We start from the raw sequence: 19,054 nt of genomic DNA on the forward strand, positions 1-19,054 counted from the left end.
AACACACGGAGATATCCTGTTTCGAGCTAAGCCATAGAAACCCCTTCTGAGCACAGGCAAACTGGCTTGCAGCATTCTCCCTCTTCCCCGGACACTAGAGGCACGAACTACACTACACAGCTTTCTCGGCTGCTAGAGAGCAAAAAACACACGGAGAGATCCTGTTTCGAGCTAACCATAGAAACCATTTCTGAGCACAGGCAAACTGGCTTGCAGCATTCTCCCTCTTCCCCGGACACTAGAGGCACGAACTACACTACACAGCTTTCTCGGCTGCTAGAGAGCAAAAAACACACGGAGAGATCCTGTTTCGAGCTAACCATAGAAACCATTTCTGAGCACAGGCAAACTGGCTTGCAGCATTCTCCCTCTTCCCCGGACACTAGAGGCACGAACTACACTACACAGCTTTCTCGGCTGCTAGAGAGCAAAAAACACACGGAGAGATCCTGTTTCGAGCTAACCATAGAAACCATTTCTGAGCACAGGCAAACTGGCTTGCAGCATTCTCCCTCTTCCCGGACACTAGAGGCACGAACTACACTACACAGCTTTCTCGGCTGCTAGAGAGCAAAAAACACACGGAGAGATCCTGTTTCGAGCTAACCATAGAAACCATTTCTGAGCACAGGCAAACTGGCTTGCAGCATTCTCCCTCTTCCCCGGACACTAGAGGCACGAACTACACTACACAGCTTTCTCGGCTGCTAGAGAGCAAAAAACACACGGAGAGATCCTGTTTCGAGCTAACCATAGAAACCATTTCTGAGCACAGGCAAACTGGCTTGCAGCATTCTCCCTCTTCCCCGGACACTAGAGGCACGAACTACACTACACAGCTTTCTCGGCTGCTAGAGAGCAAAAAACACACGAGAGATCCTGTTTCGAGCTAACCATAGAAACCATTTCTGAGCACAGGCAAACTGGCTTGCAGCATTCTCCCTCTTCCCGGACACTAGAGGCACGAACTACACTACACAGCTTTCTCGGCTGCTAGAGAGCAAAAAACACACGGAGAGATCCTGTTTCGAGCTAACCATAGAAACCATTTCTGAGCACAGGCAAACTGGCTTGCAGCATTCTCTCTCTTTCCCGGACACTAGAGGCACGAACTACACTACACAGCTTTCTCGGCTGCTAGAGAGCAAAAAACACACGGAGAGATCCTGTTTCGAGCTAACCATAGAAACCATTTCTGAGCACAGGCAAACTGGCTTGCAGCATTCTCCCTCTTCCCCGGACACTAGAGGCACGAACTACACTACACAGCTTTCTCGGCTGCTAGAGAGCAAAAAACACACGGAGAGATCCTGTTTCGAGCTAACCATAGAAACCATTTCTGAGCACAGGCAAACTGGCTTGCAGCATTCTCCCTCTTCCCCGGACACTAGAGGCACGAACTACACTACACAGCTTTCTCGGCTGCTAGAGAGCAAAAAACACACGGAGAGATCCTGTTTCGAGCTAACCATAGAAACCATTTCTGAGCACAGGCAAACTGGCTTGCAGCATTCTCCCTCTTCCCCGGACACTAGAGGCACGAACTACACTACACAGCTTTCTCGGCTGCTAGAGAGCAAAAAACACACGGAGAGATCCTGTTTCGAGCTAACCATAGAAACCATTTCTGAGCACAGGCAAACTGGCTTGCAGCATTCTCCCTCTTCCCCGGACACTAGAGGCACGAACTACACTACACAGCTTTCTCGGCTGCTAGAGAGCAAAAAACACACGGAGAGATCCTGTTTCGAGCTAACCATAGAAACCATTTCTGAGCACAGGCAAACTGGCTTGCAGCATTCTCCCTCTTCCCCGGACACTAGAGGCACGAACTACACTACACAGCTTTCTCGGCTGCTAGAGAGCAAAAAACACACGGAGAGATCCTGTTTCGAGCTAACCATAGAAACCATTTCTGAGCACAGGCAAACTGGCTTGCAGCATTCTCCCTCTTCCCCGGACACTAGAGGCACGAACTACACTACACAGCTTTCTCGGCTGCTAGAGAGCAAAAAACACACGGAGAGATCCTGTTTCGAGCTAACCATAGAAACCATTTCTGAGCACAGGCAAACTGGCTTGCAGCATTCTCCCTCTTCCCCGGACACTAGAGGCACGAACTACACTACACAGCTTTCTCGGCTGCTAGAGAGCAAAAAACACACGGAGAGATCCTGTTTCGAGCTAACCATAGAAACCATTTCTGAGCACAGGCAAACTGGCTTGCAGCATTCTCCCTCTTCCCCGGACACTAGAGGCACGAACTACACTACACAGCTTTCTCGGCTGCTAGAGAGCAAAAAACACACGGAGAGATCCTGTTTCGAGCTAACCATAGAAACCATTTCTGAGCACAGGCAAACTGGCTTGCAGCATTCTCCCTCTTCCCCGGACACTAGAGGCACGAACTACACTACACAGCTTTCTCGGCTGCTAGAGAGCAAAAAACACACGGAGAGATCCTGTTTCGAGCTAACCATAGAAACCATTTCTGAGCACAGGCAAACTGGCTTGCAGCATTCTCCCTCTTCCCCGGACACTAGAGGCACGAACTACACTACACAGCTTTCTCGGCTGCTAGAGAGCAAAAAACACACGGAGAGATCCTGTTTCGAGCTAACCATAGAAACCATTTCTGAGCACAGGCAAACTGGCTTGCAGCATTCTCCCTCTTCCCCGGACACTAGAGGCACGAACTACACTACACAGCTTTCTCGGCTGCTAGAGAGCAAAAAACACACGGAGAGATCCTGTTTCGAGCTAACCATAGAAACCATTTCTGAGCACAGGCAAACTGGCTTGCAGCATTCTCCCTCTTCCCCGGACACTAGAGGCACGAACTACACTACACAGCTTTCTCGGCTGCTAGAGAGCAAAAAACACACGGAGAGATCCTGTTTCGAGCTAACCATAGAAACCATTTCTGAGCACAGGCAAACTGGCTTGCAGCATTCTCCCTCTTCCCCGGACACTAGAGGCACGAACTACACTACACAGCTTTCTCGGCTGCTAGAGAGCAAAAAACACACGGAGAGATCCTGTTTCGAGCTAACCATAGAAACCATTTCTGAGCACAGGCAAACTGGCTTGCAGCATTCTCCCTCTTCACGTGACACTAGAGGCACGAACTACACTACACAGCTTTCTCGGCTGCTAGAGAGCAAAAAACACACGGAGAGATCCTGTTTCGAGCTAACCATAGAAACCATTTCTGAGCACAGGCAAACTGGCTTGCAGCATTCTCCCTCTTCCCCGGACACTAGAGGCACGAACTACACTACACAGCTTTCTCGGCTGCTAGAGAGCAAAAAACACACGGAGAGATCCTGTTTCGAGCTAACCATAGAAACCATTTCTGAGCACAGGCAAACTGGCTTGCAGCATTCTCCCTCTTCCCCGGACACTAGAGGCACGAACTACACTACACAGCTTTCTCGGCTGCTAGAGAGCAAAAAACACACGGAGAGATCCTGTTTCGAGCTAACCATAGAAACCATTTCTGAGCACAGGCAAACTGGCTTGCAGCATTCTCCCTCTTCCCCGGACACTAGAGGCACGAACTACACTACACAGCTTTCTCGGCTGCTAGAGAGCAAAAAACACACGGAGAGATCCTGTTTCGAGCTAACCATAGAAACCATTTCTGAGCACAGGCAAACTGGCTTGCAGCATTCTCCCTCTTCCCCGGACACTAGAGGCACGAACTACACTACACAGCTTTCTCGGCTGCTAGAGAGCAAAAAACACACGGAGAGATCCTGTTTCGAGCTAACCATAGAAACCATTTCTGAGCACAGGCAAACTGGCTTGCAGCATTCTCCCTCTTCCCCGGACACTAGAGGCACGAACTACACTACACAGCTTTCTCGGCTGCTAGAGAGCAAAAAACACACGGAGAGATCCTGTTTCGAGCTAACCATAGAAACCATTTCTGAGCACAGGCAAACTGGCTTGCAGCATTCTCCCTCTTCCCCGGACACTAGAGGCACGAACTACACTACACAGCTTTCTCGGCTGCTAGAGAGCAAAAAACACACGGAGAGATCCTGTTTCGAGCTAACCATAGAAACCATTTCTGAGCACAGGCAAACTGGCTTGCAGCATTCTCCCTCTTCCCCAACACTAGAGGCACGAACTACACTACACAGCTTTCTCGGCTGCTAGAGAGCAAAAAACACACGGAGAGATCCTGTTTCGAGCTAACCATAGAAACCATTTCTGAGCACAGGCAAACTGGCTTGCAGCATTCTCCCTCTTCCCCGGACACTAGAGGCACGAACTACACTACACAGCTTTCTCGGCTGCTAGAGAGCAAAAAACACACGGAGAGATCCTGTTTCGAGCTAACCATAGAAACCATTTCTGAGCACAGGCAAACTGGCTTGCAGCATTCTCCCTCTTCCCCGGACACTAGAGGCACGAACTACACTACACAGCTTTCTCGGCTGCTAGAGAGCAAAAAACACACGGAGAGATCCTGTTTCGAGCTAACCATAGAAACCATTTCTGAGCACAGGCAAACTGGCTTGCAGCATTCTCCCTCTTCCCCGGACACTAGAGGCACGAACTACACTACACAGCTTTCTCGGCTGCTAGAGAGCAAAAAACACACGGAGAGATCCTGTTTCGAGCTAACCATAGAAACCATTTCTGAGCACAGGCAAACTGGCTTGCAGCATTCTCCCTCTTCCCCGGACACTAGAGGCACGAACTACACTACACAGCTTTCTCGGCTGCTAGAGAGCAAAAAACACACGGAGAGATCCTGTTTCGAGCTAACCATAGAAACCATTTCTGAGCACAGGCAAACTGGCTTGCAGCATTCTCCCTCTTCCCGGACACTAGAGGCACGAACTACACTACACAGCTTTCTCGGCTGCTAGAGAGCAAAAAACACACGGAGAGATCCTGTTTCGAGCTAACCATAGAAACCATTTCTGAGCACAGGCAAACTGGCTTGCAGCATTCTCCCTCTTCCCCGGACACTAGAGGCACGAACTACACTACACAGCTTTCTCGGCTGCTAGAGAGCAAAAAACACACGGAGAGATCCTGTTTCGAGCTAACCATAGAAACCATTTCTGAGCACAGGCAAACTGGCTTGCAGCATTCTCCCTCTTCCCCGGACACTAGAGGCACGAACTACACTACACAGCTTTCTCGGCTGCTAGAGAGCAAAAAACACACGGAGAGATCCTGTTTCGAGCTAACCATAGAAACCATTTCTGAGCACAGGCAAACTGGCTTGCAGCATTCTCCCTCTTCCCCGGACACTAGAGGCACGAACTACACTACACAGCTTTCTCGGCTGCTAGAGAGCAAAAAACACACGGAGAGATCCTGTTTCGAGCTAACCATAGAAACCATTTCTGAGCACAGGCAAACTGGCTTGCAGCATTCTCCCTCTTCCCCGGACACTAGAGGCACGAACTACACTACACAGCTTTCTCGGCTGCTAGAGAGCAAAAAACACACGGAGAGATCCTGTTTCGAGCTAACCATAGAAACCATTTCTGAGCACAGGCAAACTGGCTTGCAGCATTCTCCCTCTTCCCCGGACACTAGAGGCACGAACTACACTACACAGCTTTCTCGGCTGCTAGAGAGCAAAAAACACACGGAGAGATCCTGTTTCGAGCTAACCATAGAAACCATTTCTGAGCACAGGCAAACTGGCTTGCAGCATTCTCCCTCTTCCCCGGACACTAGAGGCACGAACTACACTACACAGCTTTCTCGGCTGCTAGAGAGCAAAAAACACACGGAGAGATCCTGTTTCGAGCTAACCATAGAAACCATTTCTGAGCACAGGCAAACTGGCTTGCAGCATTCTCCCTCTTCCCGGACACTAGAGGCACGAACTACACTACACAGCTTTCTCGGCTGCTAGAGAGCAAAAAACACACGGAGAGATCCTGTTTCGAGCTAACCATAGAAACCATTTCTGAGCACAGGCAAACTGGCTTGCAGCATTCTCCCTCTTCCCCGGACACTAGAGGCACGAACTACACTACACAGCTTTCTCGGCTGCTAGAGAGCAAAAAACACACGGAGAGATCCTGTTTCGAGCTAACCATAGAAACCATTTCTGAGCACAGGCAAACTGGCTTGCAGCATTCTCCCTCTTCCCCGGACACTAGAGGCACGAACTACACTACACAGCTTTCTCGGCTGCTAGAGAGCAAAAAACACACGGAGAGATCCTGTTTCGAGCTAACCATAGAAACCATTTCTGAGCACAGGCAAACTGGCTTGCAGCATTCTCCCTCTTCCCGGACACTAGAGGCACGAACTACACTACACAGCTTTCTCGGCTGCTAGAGAGCAAAAAACACACGGAGAGATCCTGTTTCGAGCTAACCATAGAAACCATTTCTGAGCACAGGCAAACTGGCTTGCAGCATTCTCCCTCTTCCCCGGACACTAGAGGCACGAACTACACTACACAGCTTTCTCGGCTGCTAGAGAGCAAAAAACACACGGAGAGATCCTGTTTCGAGCTAACCATAGAAACCATTTCTGAGCACAGGCAAACTGGCTTGCAGCATTCTCCCTCTTCCCCGGACACTAGAGGCACGAACTACACTACACAGCTTTCTCGGCTGCTAGAGAGCAAAAAACACACGGAGAGATCCTGTTTCGAGCTAACCATAGAAACCATTTCTGAGCACAGGCAAACTGGCTTGCAGCATTCTCCCTCTTCCCCGGACACTAGAGGCACGAACTACACTACACAGCTTTCTCGGCTGCTAGAGAGCAAAAAACACACGGAGAGATCCTGTTTCGAGCTAACCATAGAAACCATTTCTGAGCACAGGCAAACTGGCTTGCAGCATTCTCCCTCTTCCCCGGACACTAGAGGCACGAACTACACTACACAGCTTTCTCGGCTGCTAGAGAGCAAAAAACACACGGAGAGATCCTGTTTCGAGCTAACCATAGAAACCATTTCTGAGCACAGGCAAACTGGCTTGCAGCATTCTCCCTCTTCCCGGACACTAGAGGCACGAACTACACTACACAGCTTTCTCGGCTGCTAGAGAGCAAAAAACACACGGAGAGATCCTGTTTCGAGCTAACCATAGAAACCATTTCTGAGCACAGGCAAACTGGCTTGCAGCATTCTCCCTCTTCCCCGGACACTAGAGGCACGAACTACACTACACAGCTTTCTCGGCTGCTAGAGAGCAAAAAACACACGGAGAGATCCTGTTTCGAGCTAACCATAGAAACCATTTCTGAGCACAGGCAAACTGGCTTGCAGCATTCTCCCTCTTCCCCGGACACTAGAGGCACGAACTACACTACACAGCTTTCTCGGCTGCTAGAGAGCAAAAAACACACGGAGAGATCCTGTTTCGAGCTAACCATAGAAACCATTTCTGAGCACAGGCAAACTGGCTTGCAGCATTCTCCCTCTTCCCCGGACACTAGAGGCACGAACTACACTACACAGCTTTCTCGGCTGCTAGAGAGCAAAAAACACACGGAGAGATCCTGTTTCGAGCTAACCATAGAAACCATTTCTGAGCACAGGCAAACTGGCTTGCAGCATTCTCCCTCTTCCCCGGACACTAGAGGCACGAACTACACTACACAGCTTTCTCGGCTGCTAGAGAGCAAAAAACACACGGAGAGATCCTGTTTCGAGCTAACCATAGAAACCATTTCTGAGCACAGGCAAACTGGCTTGCAGCATTCTCCCTCTTCCCCGGACACTAGAGGCACGAACTACACTACACAGCTTTCTCGGCTGCTAGAGAGCAAAAAACACACGGAGAGATCCTGTTTCGAGCTAACCATAGAAACCATTTCTGAGCACAGGCAAACTGGCTTGCAGCATTCTCCCTCTTCCCCGGACACTAGAGGCACGAACTACACTACACAGCTTTCTCGGCTGCTAGAGAGCAAAAAACACACGGAGAGATCCTGTTTCGAGCTAACCATAGAAACCATTTCTGAGCACAGGCAAACTGGCTTGCAGCATTCTCCCTCTTCCCGGACACTAGAGGCACGAACTACACTACACAGCTTTCTCGGCTGCTAGAGAGCAAAAAACACACGGAGAGATCCTGTTTCGAGCTAACCATAGAAACCATTTCTGAGCACAGGCAAACTGGCTTGCAGCATTCTCCCTCTTCCCGGACACTAGAGGCACGAACTACACTACACAGCTTTCTCGGCTGCTAGAGAGCAAAAAACACACGGAGAGATCCTGTTTCGAGCTAACCATAGAAACCATTTCTGAGCACAGGCAAACTGGCTTGCAGCATTCTCCCTCTTCCCCGGACACTAGAGGCACGAACTACACTACACAGCTTTCTCGGCTGCTAGAGAGCAAAAAACACACGGAGAGATCCTGTTTCGAGCTAACCATAGAAACCATTTCTGAGCACAGGCAAACTGGCTTGCAGCATTCTCCCTCTTCCCGAGACACTAGAGGCACGAACTACACTACACAGCTTTCTCGGCTGCTAGAGAGCAAAAAACACACGGAGAGATCCTGTTTCGAGCTAACCATAGAAACCATTTCTGAGCACAGGCAAACTGGCTTGCAGCATTCTCCCTCTTCCTGAGACACTAGAGGCACGAACTACACTACACAGCTTTCTCGGCTGCTAGAGAGCAAAAAACACACGGAGAGATCCTGTTTCGAGCTAACCATAGAAACCATTTCTGAGCACAGGCAAACTGGCTTGCAGCATTCTCCCTCTTCCCCGGACACTAGAGGCACGAACTACACTACACAGCTTTCTCGGCTGCTAGAGAGCAAAAAACACACGGAGAGATCCTGTTTCGAGCTAACCATAGAAACCATTTCTGAGCACAGGCAAACTGGCTTGCAGCATTCTCCCTCTTCCCCGGACACTAGAGGCACGAACTACACTACACAGCTTTCTCGGCTGCTAGAGAGCAAAAAACACACGGAGAGATCCTGTTTCGAGCTAACCATAGAAACCATTTCTGAGCACAGGCAAACTGGCTTGCAGCATTCTCCCTCTTCCCCGGACACTAGAGGCACGAACTACACTACACAGCTTTCTCGGCTGCTAGAGAGCAAAAAACACACGGAGAGATCCTGTTTCGAGCTAACCATAGAAACCATTTCTGAGCACAGGCAAACTGGCTTGCAGCATTCTCCCTCTTCCCCGGACACTAGAGGCACGAACTACACTACACAGCTTTCTCGGCTGCTAGAGAGCAAAAAACACACGGAGAGATCCTGTTTCGAGCTAACCATAGAAACCATTTCTGAGCACAGGCAAACTGGCTTGCAGCATTCTCCCTCTTCCCGGACACTAGAGGCACGAACTACACTACACAGCTTTCTCGGCTGCTAGAGAGCAAAAAACACACGGAGAGATCCTGTTTCGAGCTAACCATAGAAACCATTTCTGAGCACAGGCAAACTGGCTTGCAGCATTCTCCCTCTTCCCCGGACACTAGAGGCACGAACTACACTACACAGCTTTCTCGGCTGCTAGAGAGCAAAAAACACACGGAGAGATCCTGTTTCGAGCTAACCATAGAAACCATTTCTGAGCACAGGCAAACTGGCTTGCAGCATTCTCCCTCTTCCCCGGACACTAGAGGCACGAACTACACTACACAGCTTTCTCGGCTGCTAGAGAGCAAAAAACACACGGAGAGATCCTGTTTCGAGCTAACCATAGAAACCATTTCTGAGCACAGGCAAACTGGCTTGCAGCATTCTCCCTCTTCCCCGGACACTAGAGGCACGAACTACACTACACAGCTTTCTCGGCTGCTAGAGAGCAAAAAACACACGGAGAGATCCTGTTTCGAGCTAACCATAGAAACCATTTCTGAGCACAGGCAAACTGGCTTGCAGCATTCTCCCTCTTCCCCGGACACTAGAGGCACGAACTACACTACACAGCTTTCTCGGCTGCTAGAGAGCAAAAAACACACGGAGAGATCCTGTTTCGAGCTAACCATAGAAACCATTTCTGAGCACAGGCAAACTGGCTTGCAGCATTCTCCCTCTTCCCCGGACACTAGAGGCACGAACTACACTACACAGCTTTCTCGGCTGCTAGAGAGCAAAAAACACACGGAGAGATCCTGTTTCGAGCTAACCATAGAAACCATTTCTGAGCACAGGCAAACTGGCTTGCAGCATTCTCCCTCTTCCCCGGACACTAGAGGCACGAACTACACTACACAGCTTTCTCGGCTGCTAGAGAGCAAAAAACACACGGAGAGATCCTGTTTCGAGCTAACCATAGAAACCATTTCTGAGCACAGGCAAACTGGCTTGCAGCATTCTCCCTCTTCCCCGGACACTAGAGGCACGAACTACACTACACAGCTTTCTCGGCTGCTAGAGAGCAAAAAACACACGGAGAGATCCTGTTTCGAGCTAACCATAGAAACCATTTCTGAGCACAGGCAAACTGGCTTGCAGCATTCTCCCTCTTCCCCGGACACTAGAGGCACGAACTACACTACACAGCTTTCTCGGCTGCTAGAGAGCAAAAAACACACGGAGAGATCCTGTTTCGAGCTAACCATAGAAACCATTTCTGAGCACAGGCAAACTGGCTTGCAGCATTCTCCCTCTTCCCCGGACACTAGAGGCACGAACTACACTACACAGCTTTCTCGGCTGCTAGAGAGCAAAAAACACACGGAGAGATCCTGTTTCGAGCTAACCATAGAAACCATTTCTGAGCACAGGCAAACTGGCTTGCAGCATTCTCCCTCTTCCCCGGACACTAGAGGCACGAACTACACTACACAGCTTTCTCGGCTGCTAGAGAGCAAAAAACACACGGAGAGATCCTGTTTCGAGCTAACCATAGAAACCATTTCTGAGCACAGGCAAACTGGCTTGCAGCATTCTCCCTCTTCCCCGGACACTAGAGGCACGAACTACACTACACAGCTTTCTCGGCTGCTAGAGAGCAAAAAACACACGGAGAGATCCTGTTTCGAGCTAACCATAGAAACCATTTCTGAGCACAGGCAAACTGGCTTGCAGCATTCTCCCTCTTCCCCGGACACTAGAGGCACGAACTACACTACACAGCTTTCTCGGCTGCTAGAGAGCAAAAAACACACGGAGAGATCCTGTTTCGAGCTAACCATAGAAACCATTTCTGAGCACAGGCAAACTGGCTTGCAGCATTCTCCCTCTTCCCCGGACACTAGAGGCACGAACTACACTACACAGCTTTCTCGGCTGCTAGAGAGCAAAAAACACACGGAGAGATCCTGTTTCGAGCTAACCATAGAAACCATTTCTGAGCACAGGCAAACTGGCTTGCAGCATTCTCCCTCTTCCCCGGACACTAGAGGCACGAACTACACTACACAGCTTTCTCGGCTGCTAGAGAGCAAAAAACACACGGAGAGATCCTGTTTCGAGCTAACCATAGAAACCATTTCTGAGCACAGGCAAACTGGCTTGCAGCATTCTCCCTCTTCCCGGACACTAGAGGCACGAACTACACTACACAGCTTTCTCGGCTGCTAGAGAGCAAAAAACACACGGAGAGATCCTGTTTCGAGCTAACCATAGAAACCATTTCTGAGCACAGGCAAACTGGCTTGCAGCATTCTCCCTCTTCCCCGGACACTAGAGGCACGAACTACACTACACAGCTTTCTCGGCTGCTAGAGAGCAAAAAACACACGGAGAGATCCTGTTTCGAGCTAACCATAGAAACCATTTCTGAGCACAGGCAAACTGGCTTGCAGCATTCTCCCTCTTCCCCGGACACTAGAGGCACGAACTACACTACACAGCTTTCTCGGCTGCTAGAGAGCAAAAAACACACGGAGAGATCCTGTTTCGAGCTAACCATAGAAACCATTTCTGAGCACAGGCAAACTGGCTTGCAGCATTCTCCCTCTTCCCCGGACACTAGAGGCACGAACTACACTACACAGCTTTCTCGGCTGCTAGAGAGCAAAAAACACACGGAGAGATCCTGTTTCGAGCTAACCATAGAAACCATTTCTGAGCACAGGCAAACTGGCTTGCAGCATTCTCCCTCTTCCCCGGACACTAGAGGCACGAACTACACTACACAGCTTTCTCGGCTGCTAGAGAGCAAAAAACACACGGAGAGATCCTGTTTCGAGCTAACCATAGAAACCATTTCTGAGCACAGGCAAACTGGCTTGCAGCATTCTCCCTCTTCCCCGGACACTAGAGGCACGAACTACACTACACAGCTTTCTCGGCTGCTAGAGAGCAAAAAACACACGGAGAGATCCTGTTTCGAGCTAACCATAGAAACCATTTCTGAGCACAGGCAAACTGGCTTGCAGCATTCTCCCTCTTCCCGGACACTAGAGGCACGAACTACACTACACAGCTTTCTCGGCTGCTAGAGAGCAAAAAACACACGGAGAGATCCTGTTTCGAGCTAACCATAGAAACCATTTCTGAGCACAGGCAAACTGGCTTGCAGCATTCTCCCTCTTCCCCGGACACTAGAGGCACGAACTACACTACACAGCTTTCTCGGCTGCTAGAGAGCAAAAAACACACGGAGAGATCCTGTTTCGAGCTAACCATAGAAACCATTTCTGAGCACAGGCAAACTGGCTTGCAGCATTCTCCCTCTTCCCCGGACACTAGAGGCACGAACTACACTACACAGCTTTCTCGGCTGCTAGAGAGCAAAAAACACACGGAGAGATCCTGTTTCGAGCTAACCATAGAAACCATTTCTGAGCACAGGCAAACTGGCTTGCAGCATTCTCCCTCTTCCCCGGACACTAGAGGCACGAACTACACTACACAGCTTTCTCGGCTGCTAGAGAGCAAAAAACACACGGAGAGATCCTGTTTCGAGCTAACCATAGAAACCATTTCTGAGCACAGGCAAACTGGCTTGCAGCATTCTCCCTCTTCCCCGGACACTAGAGGCACGAACTACACTACACAGCTTTCTCGGCTGCTAGAGAGCAAAAAACACACGGAGAGATCCTGTTTCGAGCTAACCATAGAAACCATTTCTGAGCACAGGCAAACTGGCTTGCAGCATTCTCCCTCTTCCCCGGACACTAGAGGCACGAACTACACTACACAGCTTTCTCGGCTGCTAGAGAGCAAAAAACACACGGAGAGATCCTGTTTCGAGCTAACCATAGAAACCATTTCTGAGCACAGGCAAACTGGCTTGCAGCATTCTCCCTCTTCCCCGGACACTAGAGGCACGAACTACACTACACAGCTTTCTCGGCTGCTAGAGAGCAAAAAACACACGGAGAGATCCTGTTTCGAGCTAACCATAGAAACCATTTCTGAGCACAGGCAAACTGGCTTGCAGCATTCTCCCTCTTCCCCGGACACTAGAGGCACGAACTACACTACACAGCTTTCTCGGCTGCTAGAGAGCAAAAAACACACGGAGAGATCCTGTTTCGAGCTAACCATAGAAACCATTTCTGAGCACAGGCAAACTGGCTTGCAGCATTCTCCCTCTTCCCCGGACACTAGAGGCACGAACTACACTACACAGCTTTCTCGGCTGCTAGAGAGCAAAAAACACACGGAGAGATCCTGTTTCGAGCTAACCATAGAAACCATTTCTGAGCACAGGCAAACTGGCTTGCAGCATTCTCCCTCTTCCCCGGACACTAGAGGCACGAACTACACTACACAGCTTTCTCGGCTGCTAGAGAGCAAAAAACACACGGAGAGATCCTGTTTCGAGCTAACCATAGAAACCATTTCTGAGCACAGGCAAACTGGCTTGCAGCATTCTCCCTCTTCCCCGGACACTAGAGGCACGAACTACACTACACAGCTTTCTCGGCTGCTAGAGAGCAAAAAACACACGGAGAGATCCTGTTTCGAGCTAACCATAGAAACCATTTCTGAGCACAGGCAAACTGGCTTGCAGCATTCTCCCTCTTCCCCGGACACTAGAGGCACGAACTACACTACACAGCTTTCTCGGCTGCTAGAGAGCAAAAAACACACGGAGAGATCCTGTTTCGAGCTAACCATAGAAACCATTTCTGAGCACAGGCAAACTGGCTTGCAGCATTCTCCCTCTTCCCCGGACACTAGAGGCACGAACTACACTACACAGCTTTCTCGGCTGCTAGAGAGCAAAAAACACACGGAGAGATCCTGTTTCGAGCTAACCATAGAAACCATTTCTGAGCACAGGCAAACTGGCTTGCAGCATTCTCCCTCTTCCCCGGACACTAGAGGCACGAACTACACTACACAGCTTTCTCGGCTGCTAGAGAGCAAAAAACACACGGAGAGATCCTGTTTCGAGCTAACCATAGAAACCATTTCTGAGCACAGGCAAACTGGCTTGCAGCATTCTCCCTCTTCCCCGGACACTAGAGGCACGAACTACACTACACAGCTTTCTCGGCTGCTAGAGAGCAAAAAACACACGGAGAGATCCTGTTTCGAGCTAACCATAGAAACCATTTCTGAGCACAGGCAAACTGGCTTGCAGCATTCTCCCTCTTCCCCGGACACTAGAGGCACGAACTACACTACACAGCTTTCTCGGCTGCTAGAGAGCAAAAAACACACGGAGAGATCCTGTTTCGAGCTAACCATAGAAACCATTTCTGAGCACAGGCAAACTGGCTTGCAGCATTCTCCCTCTTCCCCGGACACTAGAGGCACGAACTACACTACACAGCTTTCTCGGCTGCTAGAGAGCAAAAAACACACGGAGAGATCCTGTTTCGAGCTAACCATAGAAACCATTTCTGAGCACAGGCAAACTGGCTTGCAGCATTCTCCCTCTTCCCCGGACACTAGAGGCACGAACTACACTACACAGCTTTCTCGGCTGCTAGAGAGCAAAAAACACACGGAGAGATCCTGTTTCGAGCTAACCATAGAAACCATTTCTGAGCACAGGCAAACTGGCTTGCAGCATTCTCCCTCTTCCCCGGACACTAGAGGCACGAACTACACTACACAGCTTTCTCGGCTGCTAGAGAGCAAAAAACACACGGAGAGATCCTGTTTCGAGCTAACCATAGAAACCATTTCTGAGCACAGGCAAACTGGCTTGCAGCATTCTCCCTCTTCCCGGACACTAGAGGCACGAACTACACTACACAGCTTTCTCGGCTGCTAGAGAGCAAAAAACACACGGAGAGATCCTGTTTCGAGCTAACCATAGAAACCATTTCTGAGCACAGGCAAACTGGCTTGCAGCATTCTCCCTCTTCCCCGGACACTAGAGGCACGAACTACACTACACAGCTTTCTCGGCTGCTAGAGAGCAAAAAACACACGGAGAGATCCTGTTTCGAGCTAACCATAGAAACCATTTCTGAGCACAGGCAAACTGGCTTGCAGCATTCTCCCTCTTCCCCGGACACTAGAGGCACGAACTACACTACACAGCTTTCTCGGCTGCTAGAGAGCAAAAAACACACGGAGAGATCCTGTTTCGAGCTAACCATAGAAACCATTTCTGAGCACAGGCAAACTGGCTTGCAGCATTCTCCCTCTTCCCCGGACACTAGAGGCACGAACTACACTACACAGCTTTCTCGGCTGCTAGAGAGCAAAAAACACACGGAGAGATCCTGTTTCGAGCTAACCATAGAAACCATTTCTGAGCACAGGCAAACTGGCTTGCAGCATTCTCCCTCTTCCCCGGACACTAGAGGCACGAACTACACTACACAGCTTTCTCGGCTGCTAGAGAGCAAAAAACACACGGAGAGATCCTGTTTCGAGCTAACCATAGAAACCATTTCTGAGCACAGGCAAACTGGCTTGCAGCATTCTCCCTCTTCCCCGGACACTAGAGGCACGAACTACACTACACAGCTTTCTCGGCTGCTAGAGAGCAAAAAACACACGGAGAGATCCTGTTTCGAGCTAACCATAGAAACCATTTCTGAGCACAGGCAAACTGGCTTGCAGCATTCTCCCTCTTCCCCGGACACTAGAGGCACGAACTACACTACACAGCTTTCTCGGCTGCTAGAGAGCAAAAAACACACGGAGAGATCCTGTTTCGAGCTAACCATAGAAACCATTTCTGAGCACAGGCAAACTGGCTTGCAGCATTCTCCCTCTTCCCCGGACACTAGAGGCACGAACTACACTACACAGCTTTCTCGGCTGCTAGAGAGCAAAAAACACACGGAGAGATCCTGTTTCGAGCTAACCATAGAAACCATTTCTGAGCACAGGCAAACTGGCTTGCAGCATTCTCCCTCTTCCCGGACACTAGAGGCACGAACTACACTACACAGCTTTCTCGGCTGCTAGAGAGCAAAAAACACACGGAGAGATCCTGTTTCGAGCTAACCATAGAAACCATTTCTGAGCACAGGCAAACTGGCTTGCAGCATTCTCCCTCTTCCCCGGACACTAGAGGCACGAACTACACTACACAGCTTTCTCGGCTGCTAGAGAGCAAAAAACACACGGAGAGATCCTGTTTCGAGCTAACCATAGAAACCATTTCTGAGCACAGGCAAACTGGCTTGCAGCATTCTCCCTCTTCCCCGGACACTAGAGGCACGAACTACACTACACAGCTTTCTCGGCTGCTAGAGAGCAAAAAACACACGGAGAGATCCTGTTTCGAGCTAACCATAGAAACCATTTCTGAGCACAGGCAAACTGGCTTGCAGCATTCTCCCTCTTCCTGGAACACTAGAGGCACGAACTACACTACACAGCTTTCTCGGCTGCTAGAGAGCAAAAAACACACGGAGAGATCCTGTTTCGAGCTAACCATAGAAACCATTTCTGAGCACAGGCAAACTGGCTTGCAGCATTCTCCCTCTTCCCCGGACACTAGAGGCACGAACTACACTACACAGCTTTCTCGGCTGCTAGAGAGCAAAAAACACACGGAGAGATCCTGTTTCGAGCTAACCATAGAAACCATTTCTGAGCACAGGCAAACTGGCTTGCAGCATTCTCCCTCTTCCCCGGACACTAGAGGCACGAACTACACTACACAGCTTTCTCGGCTGCTAGAGAGCAAAAAACACACGGAGAGATCCTGTTTCGAGCTAACCATAGAAACCATTTCTGAGCACAGGCAAACTGGCTTGCAGCATTCTCCCTCTTCCCCGGACACTAGAGGCACGAACTACACTACACAGCTTTCTCGGCTGCTAGAGAGCAAAAAACACACGGAGAGATCCTGTTTCGAGCTAACCATAGAAACCATTTCTGAGCACAGGCAAACTGGCTTGCAGCATTCTCCCTCTGTCCCGGACACTAGAGGCACGAACTACACTACACAGCTTTCTCGGCTGCTAGAGAGCAAAAAACACACGGAGAGATCCTGTTTCGAGCTAACCATAGAAACCATTTCTGAGCACAGGCAAACTGGCTTGCAGCATTCTCCCTCTTCCCCGGACACTAGAGGCACGAACTACACTACACAGCTTTCTCGGCTGCTAGAGAGCAAAAAACACACGGAGAGATCCTGTTTCGAGCTAACCATAGAAACCATTTCTGAGCACAGGCAAACTGGCTTGCAGCATTCTCCCTCTTCCTGGAACACTAGAGGCACGAACTACACTACACAGCTTTCTCGGCTGCTAGAGAGCAAAAAACACACGGAGAGATCCTGTTTCGAGCTAACCATAGAAACCATTTCTGAGCACAGGCAAACTGGCTTGCAGCATTCTCCCTCTTCCCCGGACACTAGAGGCACGAACTACACTACACAGCTTTCTCGGCTGCTAGAGAGCAAAAACACACGGAGAGATCCTGTTTCGAGCTAACCATAGAAACCATTTCTGAGCACAGGCAAACTGGCTTGCAGCATTCTCCCTCTTCCCCGGACACTAGAGGCACGAACTACACTACACAGCTTTCTCGGCTGCTAGAGAGCAAAAAACACACGGAGAGATCCTGTTTCGAGCTAACCATAGAAACCATTTCTGAGCACAGGCAAACTGGCTTGCAGCATTCTCCCTCTTCCCCGGACACTAGAGGCACGAACTACACTACACAGCTTTCTCGGCTGCTAGAGAGCAAAAAACACACGGAGAGATCCTGTTTCGAGCTAACCATAGAAACCATTTCTGAGCACAGGCAAACTGGCTTGCAGCATTCTCCCTCTTCCCCGGACACTAGAGGCACGAACTACACTACACAGCTTTCTCGGCTGCTAGAGAGCAAAAAACACACGGAGAGATCCTGTTTCGAGCTAACCATAGAAACCATTTCTGAGCACAGGCAAACTGGCTTGCAGCATTCTCCCTCTTCCCCGGACACTAGAGGCACGAACTACACTACACAGCTTTCTCGGCTGCTAGAGAGCAAAAAACACACGGAGAGATCCTGTTTCGAGCTAACCATAGAAACCATTTCTGAGCACAGGCAAACTGGCTTGCAGCATTCTCCCTCTTCCCCGGACACTAGAGGCACGAACTACACTACACAGCTTTCTCGGCTGCTAGAGAGCAAAAAACACACGGAGAGATCCTGTTTCGAGCTAACCATAGAAACCATTTCTGAGCACAGGCAAACTGGCTTGCAGCATTCTCCCTCTTCCCCGGACACTAGAGGCACGAACTACACTACACAGCTTTCTCGGCTGCTAGAGAGCAAAAAACACACGGAGAGATCCTGTTTCGAGCTAACCATAGAAACCATTTCTGAGCACAGGCAAACTGGCTTGCAGCATTCTCCCTCTTCCCCGGACACTAGAGGCACGAACTACACTACACAGCTTTCTCGGCTGCTAGAGAGCAAAAAACACACGGAGAGATCCTGTTTCGAGCTAACCATAGAAACCATTTCTGAGCACAGGCAAACTGGCTTGCAGCATTCTCCCTCTTCCCCGGACACTAGAGGCACGAACTACACTACACAGCTTTCTCGGCTGCTAGAGAGCAAAAAACACACGGAGAGATCCTGTTTCGAGCTAACCATAGAAACCATTTCTGAGCACAGGCAAACTGGCTTGCAGCATTCTCCCTCTTCCCGGACACTAGAGGCACGAACTACACTACACAGCTTTCTCGGCTGCTAGAGAGCAAAAAACACACGGAGAGATCCTGTTTCGAGCTAACCATAGAAACCATTTCTGAGCACAGGCAAACT

General features: G+C 49.9%; 1 long non-coding RNA gene and 1 pseudogene across 1 annotated transcript in view; both read right to left on the bottom strand.

The window, feature by feature from the left end:
* Nucleotides 1–19,054, bottom strand: part of LOC136374088 (uncharacterized) — a 212,896-nt gene that overhangs the window by 162,857 nt on the left and 30,985 nt on the right. The window lies entirely within an intron of this gene.
* Nucleotides 1–19,054, bottom strand: part of LOC136373852 (uncharacterized) — a 47,282-nt pseudogene that overhangs the window by 26,349 nt on the left and 1,879 nt on the right.

The sequence above is a fragment of the Sylvia atricapilla genome, chromosome Z (assembly GCF_009819655.1).
Source record: "Sylvia atricapilla isolate bSylAtr1 chromosome Z, bSylAtr1.pri, whole genome shotgun sequence".
Lineage (NCBI taxonomy): Eukaryota > Metazoa > Chordata > Aves > Passeriformes > Sylviidae > Sylvia > Sylvia atricapilla.